Source organism: Phyllobates terribilis, unplaced genomic scaffold (genome assembly GCF_046119375.1).
Source record: "Phyllobates terribilis strain yellow unplaced genomic scaffold, ASM4611937v1 Scaffold_357__1_contigs__length_1953880, whole genome shotgun sequence".
Taxonomy (NCBI): Eukaryota; Metazoa; Chordata; class Amphibia; order Anura; family Dendrobatidae; genus Phyllobates; species Phyllobates terribilis.
The window spans coordinates 875630-888919 of NW_027363117.1; the positions used below are offsets into that span (position 1 = coordinate 875630).

At 49.6% G+C, this 13290-nt stretch overlaps 1 long non-coding RNA gene across 2 annotated transcripts in view; it reads right to left on the reverse strand.

The window, feature by feature from the left end:
• LOC141222269 (uncharacterized) overlaps positions 1 to 11163 on the reverse strand; it is a 56538-nt gene extending 45375 nt beyond the window's left edge. For both annotated transcript variants that reach the window (XR_012290093.1, XR_012290092.1), the window contains exon 1: positions 10913 to 11163. This is a non-coding gene — a long non-coding RNA (uncharacterized lncRNA). The remainder of the gene's footprint in view (positions 1 to 10912) is intronic.
• Between the last annotated feature and the right edge of the window lie 2127 nt (positions 11164 to 13290).

Here is a 13290-nt window from a genome sequence, read left to right on the forward strand (position 1 = left end):
GCTAATACGGAGAACTTACCTTAAAGAAGTTGTCAACAACTTTTACAATGATGCCCTATCCGTAGGATGAGGCATCATCGTCTGATTAGCCGGGGTCCAGCACCCTCGCCGATCAGCTGTTATCGGTGGTGGCGGCGGCTGCCGGAAATGCTTACTTGTAGAGCTTGGCCATCTAGTTGTAGTGGCCACCAAGGGGCACTGTATATCCGCCTCCTATTCAATTCAATGGGAGGCAGATATGCAGTACCCCACAGTGACCACAACAACTAGATGGCCAAGCACCGCAAGTAAGCACTTTTGGCCAACGACAGCTGCTGCCGACACCGATAGCAGCTGATTGGCAGGGCTGCCGGACCCTGGCCTATCAGACATTGATAGGGCATCAATATAAATGTAGTGGACAACTTCTTTAATGCACCTCTGAAGCACAGCTGTGATGTCAGCAGTAAAATAAGTTCACTTCATCATGCCACTGCACATCGTGGAGGTGGAGGATGAGCGCTTATTCTCTGCCGTGCCAATCATTTGTGCAATTGTGAACATGTGTATAAGAGTCAGTTTGTAGGAATCGGCGCCTCTGTAATGCAGATGCCGGAATGCAACGCACAGAGACACAAGGCGAGAACAGTAAGAGTTGAATATAAACAGTCTATATATATATATATAACAGGTATGCTGAACAAAGGGTTGGCAACAAGAGTAATAAACAGTAATTTGAAATATTAGCAAAATGCGAAGTCTCTCAAGGTAATGTGGTGCCCTAGATCATGGGAGACACCACGTGAGTTCCTTAACTGTGAATATGGCTCTAGCGGGGGTCACCGGTTATTCCCGCTAGGCCGTGAGTCTTTTCCGGATAAATTCAATTAGATCACGTTGAGCTTCTTTAGCCCCAACCATTCCCCTCCCAACCTGAGTACCTAAACCCAATTGTCCCCGGTACCGTGGATGAACAGTAGAAGTGACGGCCCTGTTCACGTATGCAGCTCCTCTGCTTCCGCTGGCGTGACTTCCTCTCTGCTTGGCTGTTGGAGGCAATCTCTCAAGCCTTGGGTAGGGGGGTCCAGACCTCGTCTGTCGGCGGGCGACGTCGGGTTCCGCGAACTCACTCAGCACCGCAATCAGATTCCGAGTCTCCTCAGCAGGCACAGCACTCGGGTCACATCTGTGAGGGCTCTGGAGCTCTTCTACCGGTGCCCGGCTGTGGCACCTCACAGGCCTCTGGCTTAGGCCTGTCACGCGGGGTTTCTCAGCACGCAGGGAACATGTCTGCTCCTTTCTGCTGCTTGGCGCCAAAAACCCCTCAGGTTTGGCGCGCTGGCCTCTTATCTTGCGGAACTCCTTCCTGGAAGTCACCTGATCGGGTCCAGCGTCTAAATCTGCTCTCCCTGCAACTTCCCTTGCATATCTTGGTTCCGCTTGACCGTGTCTGGCCAGCAGATGGCAGTCTCTCTCCTTCCTTGAAACATCATGTAGAAGTTCCCTTACAAGCTCTTTTGCTTCTGCTACATTCCTCCCTCCTTTTTGCTCGCCAGTCCTCGGGCGAGTGGATTTCTCGCAGAATTGACGCCTCTTTCCAGGCAGTTCAAGTTCAGACAGGAGTTGGGCACACTCCTGCGTTTTCTGTTGGATTTGAGACCAGATAAACTCTTCCTGAGCATACCGGTTAGGAGGAATTCCGGCATTAGCCCGCTTAGTTCTGCGGGGCTCTTCTTGCGGAGGTGACTCCGGGAGATCCGAGGAATCAACTACTGGGGATTGCAAGTCATTTCTCGACTCATTCTGGGTTCCACTCGGGTTGGCATTAACGGTTCTGACGGGCCCAACTGCATTGTGGCCCATCCTTTTTCATCCCCCAAGGTTCCTGCATGTGGCACTTCAGCCAATACGTTTGAGGGCCCAACCCCGTTACAGACTTCTGCTTCAGAGGAGCAAGGTCGCAGCATATTACGGTGCAACACTCTGGGTGTCGCGTAGTCATCCCATTCGGGCCTAACCTCGTAGACGGGGTTGTCTGGGTGAACCTTCTTCACCACCCGATATGGTATCGCCTCCCAACGATGGTCCAGTTTACTCCCAAATCGTTTGGCCCTTACCAGCACTCGGTCTCCTGGCTAAAGTGATCCACCCGTGGTCGGGGGCTGATCCGCATGCTCTACTTCCTGAAACTTCTGAGCAACCAGTCTTCTCACTGTATGGAGCCGACGCTGGTGTTCTCGAATCCAGGTACTTGGGCTACTGCCCGGGCCGAAGTCTTCTGAGTCTAGCTCCAGTTCAGTAATTTCTCGCCCACTTCTTCCAAACAGCAACATGTAAGGGGTGTAGCCGGTAGTCGCATGAACTCGATTATTATACACCCACACCAGCTCGGACACAAATTCGGGCCACTTGATCTTTTTGTCAGCTTCCAGTGTTCGCAACATTTGCAACAGGGTTCGGTTGAAGAGCTCGCATGCGCCGTTCCCTTGCGGGTGGTAGGGCGTTGTTCGGGATCGGTCGATCCCATAGATGCGGTATAGCTCATCCATCACTCGTCCTTGGAAGGAGGCCCCCTGGTCAGAATGTATTCGCTTCGGGCACCCATAAATCCAGATGAAATCCTGACAGATGGCCTTAGCTGCGGCTTCTGCTGTCTGGTCTTTAGTAGGCGTCACTACTGCGAACTTGGTGAAGTGATCAGTCATGACTAAACAGTGTCCATAACCATTGTACGAAGTTCCTATCATCAGGTAGGCAATCATCAAGACTTTCAAGGGGGAAGAAGTTCGGATGGTCTGAATGGGAGCTCTTTGTTCCGGGGGCTTGTTCAACTCACACTGGAGACATGTTCGGTAGACCCCCTCGACTTCTTGCCGCAGTTGAGGCCAATACACCAGCCGTTGCAACCACCGAAAGGTCTTTTCTACTCCGATGTGAGCACCTCTTCTATGAGCTTCTTGGGCAAGCTGCGTTACTAGCGCTCCTGGAACTACCACCTGACAGGTAACATCAAACTCTCGAGGCAGCTGGATTCTTCGGCATAGCAAGCCGTCCTTCAGGAGGAGCCTCTCCCACTGGCCTAGGATTTGTAGGGTAGTTGGAAGTGCAGCGGCTCTGGCTTCCTGGTCGGGTCTTTGACCAAGGGCGACCCATTCTATCAACTTTGCTAACTCTGGGTCGGATTGTTGCAGATGTATCCATTCATCCCTTGAATGGCCCAGAATTTGAGTGGGCCTCGGCTCCTCTCTGGTCCCCTGGGCGTCAACCACAGAAGCGGCGAACTGGCTGAAATCCGGGATCTCGTCGCCTTCGAGCTCCTCATCTCTGTCCGTCTTCGGCCCCGCCTGAGTGACCCAGGACAGGGCATCTGCATGAGTGTTCAGGGCCTTGGACCGATAGGCGATTTTATACTGGTATCTGGACATCCTTGCGACCCACCGCTGTTCTAACGCGCCCAGTTTGGCGTTCTCCAAGTGGGCCAAAGGGTTGTTATCTGTCCGCACTTGCACTTCTGACCCTGACAAGTACTCAGAAAATTTCTCGGTCATGGTCCACACCAGTGCCCGTAGCTCCAGCGTAAACGAACTGCAGTTGTCCGGATTCTTCTCCGTATCTCGGAGTGACCTGCTGACATACGCGTTCACTCGCTCTTTTCCTCCTTGTACTTGAGCCAGCACTGCTCCCAGTCCATGCAAGCTTCCATCAGTGTACAACGTAAAAGGCAGCGAAAAGTCAGCATAGGCCAGAATTGGGGCATCCATTAGTGCCATTTTCAATGCTCGGAATGCCTCTTCTTGTCGTGGGCCCCACTGAATGGGCTGCCGCTTGGCTCCCCCGACCGTTCCTCTCAGCAATTCAGTGAGCGGGATCACAATCTTAGCGAAGTCTTTAATGAACCTGCGGTAGTATCCTGCAAGCCCCAGGAATGCCCTCAGTTCCCTTAGATTGGCGGGCGTGGGCCACTTCTGCACAGCAGCTACTTTCCGCGCAGTGGGGTACACTCCTGCACTGGACACAGTGTGCCCCAGATATTCAATTTCTCGTTTGAAGAGACGACACTTACGAGGTTTAATTTTCAGGCCGTGCTTTTGAAGCCGTTCTAACACTTGTTCCAGTCGGCGGAGATGATCTTCAAACGTAGCGGAATAGATAATTATATCATCCAGATATATTAGAGTGGCTTCAAAATTGAGGTCCCCAAAGCATCTCTCCATCAGCCGTTGGAAGGTTCCTGGCGCATTTGTTAGCCCAAACGGCATCCGATTGAACTCAAACAGGCCCATAGGGAGAACAAAAGCTGTCTTCGGACGATCCTTCTCAGCTACTGGGACCTGCCAATAGCCACTGGTCAGGTCGAGGGAAGAGAAGAATTTGGTGCTCCCTAGTGCAGATAGAGACTCTTCGATTCGGGGGAGTGGATAGGAGTCCCATACTGTACAGGCATTCAGCTTTCGATAGTCTAAGCAGAATCTCAGGGTACCATCCTTCTTCCGGACCAGCACGATCGGAGCCGCCCAGGGACTCTGACTTTCACGGATCACACCGTTCCGCAACATGTGGGCCAACAGCTCTTTCACCTCCTGGTACATTTGAGGCGGGATCTGCCGATATCTCTCTCGGATGGGAGCAGTATTTCCGGTGGGTATTTCGTGCTGAATGTCCCGAGTGCACCCGAAATCATCTTCATGCTGTGCAAACACTCCCTGATATCGCTGTAGAAGTTGTTCGATCTGCCTTACTTGTCCAGCAGAAAACTCAGTCAGATTAGCCTCCATTTCCTCCAGGAGGTGGCGCCTAGCCAACGGTTCTCTTCCATTCTCTTGGCTATTGAGGGACACCTCCAGGGTCCATGGCTTTCCTTCCACGGGTGCCAGCCCTATAGCGTCAGCTCTAGTAAGGGCCTCTGATTATACACATTCGCGACACCTCTAGTCGGGGCAACAACTGTAAACTGGTGGCACTTAAATTGATGCAACGCACGGGTACTCGACCATGCTGCACGGTGGCCAGGGTTCGAGCAACCAGGAGTCCAGAGGGCGCTTCTTCTCCCTCCATTGGTTCAATTTGAATGTCCATGCCCTCTACGCCCTCTAAGGACACATGTGCCAGTATCGGTAAAGTGAGTATAGTCTGTCCCACTGGCAGTGTCATTGTGGCTTCGGGCGGTATTGATACCTTACCAAGGTACTGAGAGGTAGCGGGCAATTTTTTAATCTGGCTGTCCCGCACGAGGTGCTGGAACACTCTCTTGTTAGCTGGGTCTCGAGTGGCTCGGGTCCAGTTGTTTTTGCTGCAGCCCTCAGCCAGGAACTGTCCGACCTCCTTCAGCACGTTCATGACCAGGGTTACAATGGGCCCATCGCCTCCGGGCCCTGTGGTCAGTACAATCCCTTTCCGACTGAGGTCCTTTCCACATGCCCGCACGGACATCCATACTACTCCCGCTACTGGGATAGGTAGTTGATTAGCCGCCACCAGTTTGACAGTGGGTTCCCGGCAGGAACGAGCGACTTCAGGAAAGTGACTTTGGAAATACGTCTCGGGCATAGTGGTCACTTGAGACCCGGTGTCCATTAAACAGCGGATCCGCTGCCCATTGAATTCAGCCCAGATAATGGGCCTCTCGGAGACAATGTCTTCAGAGCTCCCTCTTCCACTCTCTGAAGCTCGAGACCCCACGGTATGCTCCACAACCGTGGGGCATTTTAGTTTAACGGCTGTCCCCTCCTCCTCCTTTCTCGGTTGGGGCAGTCTTTGGAGATATGCCCCCTACCTCCGCAGGTCCAGCACTCTGGTCCTCGTTCTACTGATAGGTCGGGTACATGCCGTGCTGGGGCCGGGTAGGAACGCCTTTCTCGTTCTGGTCTCCGTCCGCGTTGAGCAGTACGGTCTGTCGGCAAGGGGGCAGTAGAGGTCTTTCTAATAGCATTCAACTCACCCCGAATGTCTCGAATTTCCTGACGTATTTCCCGTACCCAATCAGGCTCTTTGTTGGTGAATCCAGGGTCAATTGCCTCATGACTTCTAACTGTGGCTTTGAGAACAGGAACTTCTCTCTCCAGGACTCTAGCTTCAGCCCCTACCTCCAGGAAGCCCAGATCAGGGCTCAATCGCAGCCGCTCCTTCAGGATCGGCCTCAGGGAAGGGTCTTTCAAGCCAGCAATCAGTTGGTCACGCAACACCTCATCCAATGGTCCCAGTCCTCGGTTCCCATCTCGAGCTTTCTTAGTGATATGGGCCATCACTTCCTGTAATGCATTAACATACTGATTTACTGTCTCATTTTCCCCTTGGACCCGATGAAACAACCGTAAGCGCAAGTGTCCCAAGTCTGTAGTGTCACCGTGCATGTCCTCTAGAATTTTTATCACTTTATCCATGGTGTCACGGTCCCCAGGTGGGCGGTACATCACAGTCTGCCGGGCCTCTCCATCAAGGGTTAGGAGGGCCCATCAAGGGGATCGAGGGGATACATACGTAGCATACTTCTCAGTCTTTCTACCCAGTCCCACAGTGACATGCCATCCCCTGAGAACTTGGAAGATGGCTGAGCATAGCCCCAAGGGGTATATGACTCCGGCCGGACCCAGCCACAGACTGATCCGCCATCTCTGCGTCTGAATGTTGCATCCTGCCGACTACGCCAAATGTAATGCAGGTGCCGGAATGCAACGCACAGAGACACAAGGTGAGAACAGTAAGAGTTGAATATAAACAGTTTATATATATATATAACAGGTATGCTGAACAAAGGGTTGGCAACAAGGGTAATAAACAGTAATTTGAAATATTAGCAAAATGCGAAGTCTCTCAAGGTAATGTGGTGCCCTAGATCATGGGAGACACCACGTGAGTTCCTTAACTGTGAAAATGGCTCTAGCGGGGGTCACCGGTTATTCCCGCTAGGCCGTGAGTCTTTTCCGGATAAATTCAATTAGATCACGTTGAGCTTCTTTAGCCCCAACCGTTCCCCTCCCAACCTGAGTACCTAAACCCAATTGTCCCCGGTACCGTGGATGAACAGTAGAAGTGATGGCCCTGTTCACGTATGCAGCTCCTCTGCTTCCGCTGGCGTGACTTCCTCTCTGCTTGGCTGTTGGAGGCAATCTCTCAAGCCTTGGGTAGGGGGGTCCAGACCTCGTCTGTCGGCGGGCGACGTCGGGTTCCGCGAACTCACTCAGTACCGCAATCAGATTCCGAGTCTCCTCAGCAGGCACAGAACTCGGGTCACATCTGTGAGGGATCCGGAGCTCTTCTACCGGTGCCCGGCTGTGGCACCTCACAGGCCTCTGGTTTAGGCCTGTCACGCGGGGTTTCTCAGCATGCAGGGAACATGTCTGCTCCTTTCTGCTGCTTGGCGCCAAAAAACCCTCAGGTTTGGCGCGCTGGCCTCTTATCTTGCGGAACTCCTTCCTGGAAGTCACCTGATCGGGTCCAGCGTCTAAATCTGCTCTCCCTGCAACTTCCCTTGCATATCTTGGTTCCGCTTGACCGTGTCTGGCCAGCAGATGGCAGTCTCTCTCCATCCTTGAAACATCATGTAGAAGTTCCCTTACAAGCTCTTTTGCTTCTGCTACATCTCACTGTTCTCTGAGCCAGCAGTCAGTGTAATAACAGACTGGCTGAGTTTCACTTTTGGCAGAGGCGGCAAAATGTCACCCCTGGGAAGCATGTAAGGCCGCCATCTGAGGCGAGATACTCATCCCCTCTCATGGTGGAAGCGCTTCTCTATTGGGGGACTCCCGACAGATGTTAGGGGAGAAAAGTATCTGGCTGATCCTTTTATTTTCTCTAGAGATAATCCACTGAATCATGATTCTGTTAGAGGGTTTCTTATTGAGATCACTTGCAAGCGGGCTGAGTGTTTCTGTGTATTAGACTTTACACACTCTGGGGAGATTTTTCAAAATCATTAATGGATCTCTGTATAGCTATATATGAATCGCACTCATTCAGTACATGCCTATGTATAATATGCACAGATAGAATATGTCCAAGTATAATGCACAACTGTGTCTACTGCATATGTGTATATACTATACATTTATGTATGTGTTTATGTATTGTACCTGTGTGTATTTATATATATAATATGTACATTATATACTAACTTATGCTCCACTTGGGGATGGGGTCAGTGGGTCAGTCCCAGCCTAGATTTGTCAGAACAGTAATGACAAGATGCAGCCTGTCAGAGAATATAGGTAGTGATTTAGTAACAGTATTCCCGAGCTTTATGGTCTCTGGTCGGTGCTGTGTGGGATGAGAAACCTGATCGTGCACCGACCATACCGCTCTGAGCTTCAGGATCACAATCAGTAAATCACTGCTTGTAATCTCTAACTGCAGCCTCCTGTCATTATTGTTCTAAACAATCTGACACATGTAGCATCGGCGTCTCTGCCTCCTGCCGGGCAGAGACACCGTTCCCCTCACCACCGCGGTCCTGGTCCGGCGTCTTCAGGCCTCCCTGCTGCTGCACGCAGCTTCCCAGGCACTGTGCTTAGGGCGCGCGCGCGCTCCCTCCCTTTTAAAGGGGCCGCGCGCGCCGTCCTAAAGAGTCCCCGGCAAATGGCCGGAGGACTTCCCCTATATAAGGCACCTCCAGGCCTCAGGTCCCGCTGCCAGTCAGTCCTGCCCGCCAGTCTGTCTCTATTTCTGCTCGCCAGCCTGACCTCAGTCCAGTCTGCCAGTCTGACTGCAACCCAGCCCGACAGTCTGCCTACAGTCCAGCCCGCCAGTCTGTCTATGGGCTCTGCCCGCCTGCCTGTTACCAGCCAGCTGTGCCTGCCAGTCTGCTTACTCGGAGCACCTGCCAGTTACCCGATGTGCCCGCCAGTCTGAGTACCTGGAGTACCCGCCAGTTACCCGTTGTGCCCGCCAGCATGCTTACCTGGAGAACCTGCCAGTTACCTGTTGTGCCCGCCAGCCTGCCTACCTGGAGCACCCGTCTGGCTATCTGCCGTACCAGCCTGCTTATCTACCTGGACCACCCCTCTGCCTTCCTGCCGTGCTTATCCCCTGCACCGGTCAGCTCCTGTCATCTGACCCATGGGAGTCACCGGCTCTCATACAAGGTCGGTCCCAGAGTAGCACCTGGTTCACCTGCCCGGTCCCTCGCTGGTTCACGGAGTCGACTAAGCCGCCGTGTGACCTTGGTCAGACCGTGTAGGCACCTAGTTACGCCCCTCTGGTCCCTCCTTGCACCGAAGCACAGAGGTTCTACCACCCAGACCCGTAACAACACATTCCCGGCCATTCTTTACATTTCATTCTGGGTGGAGTCATGGGGTCATTGAGATCCTGGATGGGCTTGAATTATGTGCAAGGAGTCAGAAGCGATCTTATCACTGGCACTAGTGTTGATAGAGCACTAAAATGCTCGGTGCTCGAAGCTCGGGCCGAGCTCGCCGTGATACTCGGGTGCTTGACCCGAGCAACGAGCCCAATGTTAGTCTATGGGAGACCCGAGCATTTTTGCGGTGGCACCCCCGGCAGTCTTTTAAAAGCCTAACAAGTGCCCAGAACGATAGTGACAGTGCTCAAATGACATGGGGACAGCATGGGGATCGCCCCAGGAAGCATTTCTGACCCCCAGGTCACTGCTGTCAACAACGTGGTCAGAGGTATTAAGCCACTTTTACATGCTCATAATAAAACGTTCAAAAACGGAAGTGAAACTGTTTTCCTGTGAAATATGTTAAGGAATTTCTTTTCCAGGGTAAAGACTTGTGTATAAGGTAAAATAAATAACCAAAAACAAAAATACTCCTCCACACCTTGGGCTATGTTCACAAGTAGCATTTTTTATGCGTTTTTGCACTTTTGTATTGCTTTCAACAGTGACAAATGCATTCACCGGGAAATGTCAATTTAAAATTTTACAACCCTATCTGGCCATATGCTGTGTGACACATGCATACAGTGCTGAAAAGACATGGGAACAGCATTGGGAAGACCCCTGGAAGCATCTTTGACACCCAGGTCACTGCCTAAAAGTGTGCCCATCAGAAGTCATCCTTGCCGCATCAGAAGATGCAGACTTGCAACTATCCCCGTGCAAGTTCTTGTCCCAGGGCACTGTTCAAATGTACCTCAACCATTCCTTGCAATGCAAGCGCAAATATGCAGCCAACCACCCACCCACCCCAAGGCTGCAATACCATACTGCTTGCTTGCACTTGAAATTGGGCCTTTTAGGCATGTGGAGGTGGAATCTGGCCACCACGTCATGGCTGCGTTGGCGGCCTGGAATCCATATTCAGTCCCCAGCCGCCCGTGTCCACACACGGTCCCCAGCCACCCCTATTTCTCCTGCCAACTCCCCCCCCACACACTTTTCTTAGCCCGGCCTGCTTTAGGGCAGCATTGGACGAGACCACCAGAGAACCAGACTCCTCTGGTGGGCCCTGGCTTCTCCATCAGGGGAGTTGAGAATGCCAAGGTGAGGAGCATGATGATGATGATAGAAGTTAGCATCTGCTTTGTTTTCTTTTAATACAAGCATAAGTGTGCAGCCTGCCACCCACCCACCCCCAGGCTGCAATGCCATACTGCTAGCTTGCACTTGAAATGGGGCCTTTTAGTTTGGAGGAGGCCGAAGCTGGCCACTAGCTCATGGCTGCTTCGGCAGCGAGGTATCCATAATCAGTCCCCAGCCGCCCCTATTTGTCCCGGTGTGCCTTATACATAAGATTAAGCGCGTATACCAAAACATTACCTGTGCCCTTCCTTTTTTGCCAATAGTTTTTGACACTAAGGTTCGGATACGGCTTTAAAGAAGGCAACCCTTTGCGATATAACGCAATTTTATTTATAATAGTTGATTTAAAAGGTAAAATACATAATTAAAGGAATAGTATGATATGATGATATTGCATACACTTTTGTATATGTTATAATACAAAGGTTAAGTACATATATATATACTCACTTCATCATCAAGGAGCTTTTAAACATCATCCGTCTGGAAGATCAGAGAAGCAATTTCACCAAGACAGAGAAACCCCTGGAAGTCTTCACAACACTGCATGGGCAGGTACATACAACACTACATATCAGTGCAGGTACAACTTATTGCTTCTTCATCTAGGATTTTATGAGCATCATCTGTCTAATTGACAGAGAACCCCTGAGAAGTCTACACAAGAAAGCTTCTGTCTGTATCATGATTCCAGTGACTTTTATAAGGTTTAGACAATGGAAGCATAAAGCTGGTTAATGTTTATAAGTATGATTCGTCGATAACACAGAATTGGCCAGGTTCCGTAATCTCGAGAAGTTTACCCATAAACATTGTTTTAGACAATAGATCTGTGTATTTTTCGTGGAACATAATGGTAAGTGTACACACATTATTTGAATCAGGATTTTGGTTACAATAACACTGTTTGTTAAAGCAAATATCACAGTGGTCACTTGTGTACAAATCAGGATAATGAATCTTTGAAACACACAACTTCAAAGACCATAGAACAATTAACATTGTCTTACTGCATTGACACCTAGCAAACACTTTGTGGATAGCGTGCATCAAGGACAGTTCATGTGAAAGAACTACTTTATCAGTATCAGAGTATATCAATGATATTACACTGCAGTATATTGCAATATATTCCACACTTGGTCTAATCACCACACTTTATCAAAGCATATAAAAAATATATTACAATATGTAGGCTATAAGATATCCATATTTTTTATTAGCAATACAATCCACACTTGGATATCTTATAGCCACACATTATTTATACAAAGCACCCTATCTAAAGGGGATGGTTTTAGCGGATGATTGACATAAAAATAATAATGGAAGTGTACACTGTGTACAACAACACAAAGCAATGCATGAACAAATTATAGCAAAAAATAAATCAGGTGGCCTAATACTCAAAGTCTTCATGGCAATCATCTCCTCTGCCAAAAAGCTTTCCCCAATGCAGTTCACACAGGCACACCATGGATTGCACGTGAAGTTCTGGGTCACAGCTTCTCCTTCTGTGTCCTCATCTTGAGTAGATACCCCTATGAGCTTTGTCCATAACTGTAATGGGGGTCGGTACTGCCACCAAGTCTCAAATATATTGATAGCAGTGGTAACCTTTGTCACACAAAAATGGCTAGTGTTCATCATTTGAGCCAAGTAAATCCATAGATTCTGTTTGGTTTTCCATGACGCCACATTTTCCATGGTTGGTCTCTCGATTTTCGGTCTGAAGGTCGCTTGGGTCATCATTTCCAGGTTTTGATCTAAAGGGAAAACACATATTATTCTCTGCACAAAATCCCGGTCAGTTGGGACGTGTTCCCCTTTCTTTTGCCCGGGTTTCATAACTATCAACACATTGTCTGCTCCTCGAACAATTACCTCAGCAGGTTCTGGAGGACCTTTGTCACCCAGTTGTTTCACCCAGATTTTTGCACCATCATTGATAGGATGTGAGGATCCAAATCCTTCACCTCCTCTGACTGTCACAACTGCAGGGGTCCTTACTCTGACCACCTTCGTTTTAGAAATAGACAGTACCAGTAACTGAGTTATCTTATCTCTCTTCTGTATTATCATGACCTTTTCTTCATCATTCATTAAAAGTACTTTAATTTCTTCCTGACAATCCTGGTCTGTCACTCCTCCCATTACCTGAATACCCTTTAAGGCAAAGCCTGACCTTGAGGTTATAAGACCAAAATGCTCAGGTGGCATTTGCAAGCCTATAGCAGTCCTAATTTTCTTTACAACTTCTTTGAAGTGACTTTCATTGTCACTTTGAATCTGTATTAGGATACAGTACAATACCATTGTTTCCAAAGTCTTAATAGTATTGTTAGCATTGGCCATTTTACAGGTACAAATCAACGTAAACCCAGAATATGCATCCACAGCCATGCATACGCATACACATCCTCCATCATGTAGAGGAGGGCCAATGTAGTCCATTTGCCAAATTTGCCCAGGAAGTTTTCCTCAAGCTTTCTGGCCTCTCACCACATGAGGGATTGGTCTCTGTTTTGAATGTTGACACTTCATGATGGGCACCCTCTGGTCTGTGCCCATTGAGTCAGTCCAAGCAGCTCCTCAGTGGTGTCAGTCTTCACTGGATTCAGTGACTGATATTTTGGGATGTTCGTCTGCTACTGAGTTGAAGAATCTTTCCAGGGTATCTGAAGCACAAATAGCATCAACATGAAACGCAGTCACTTTAATTATTTGTACAATTGCCCAGATATCTTGCCACAACTCTTTTCCCCATACTTCTTTGCTATGTATACTTGTAGTCTGATAGCCCACTGCGTTCCACACACGGTTGTTAC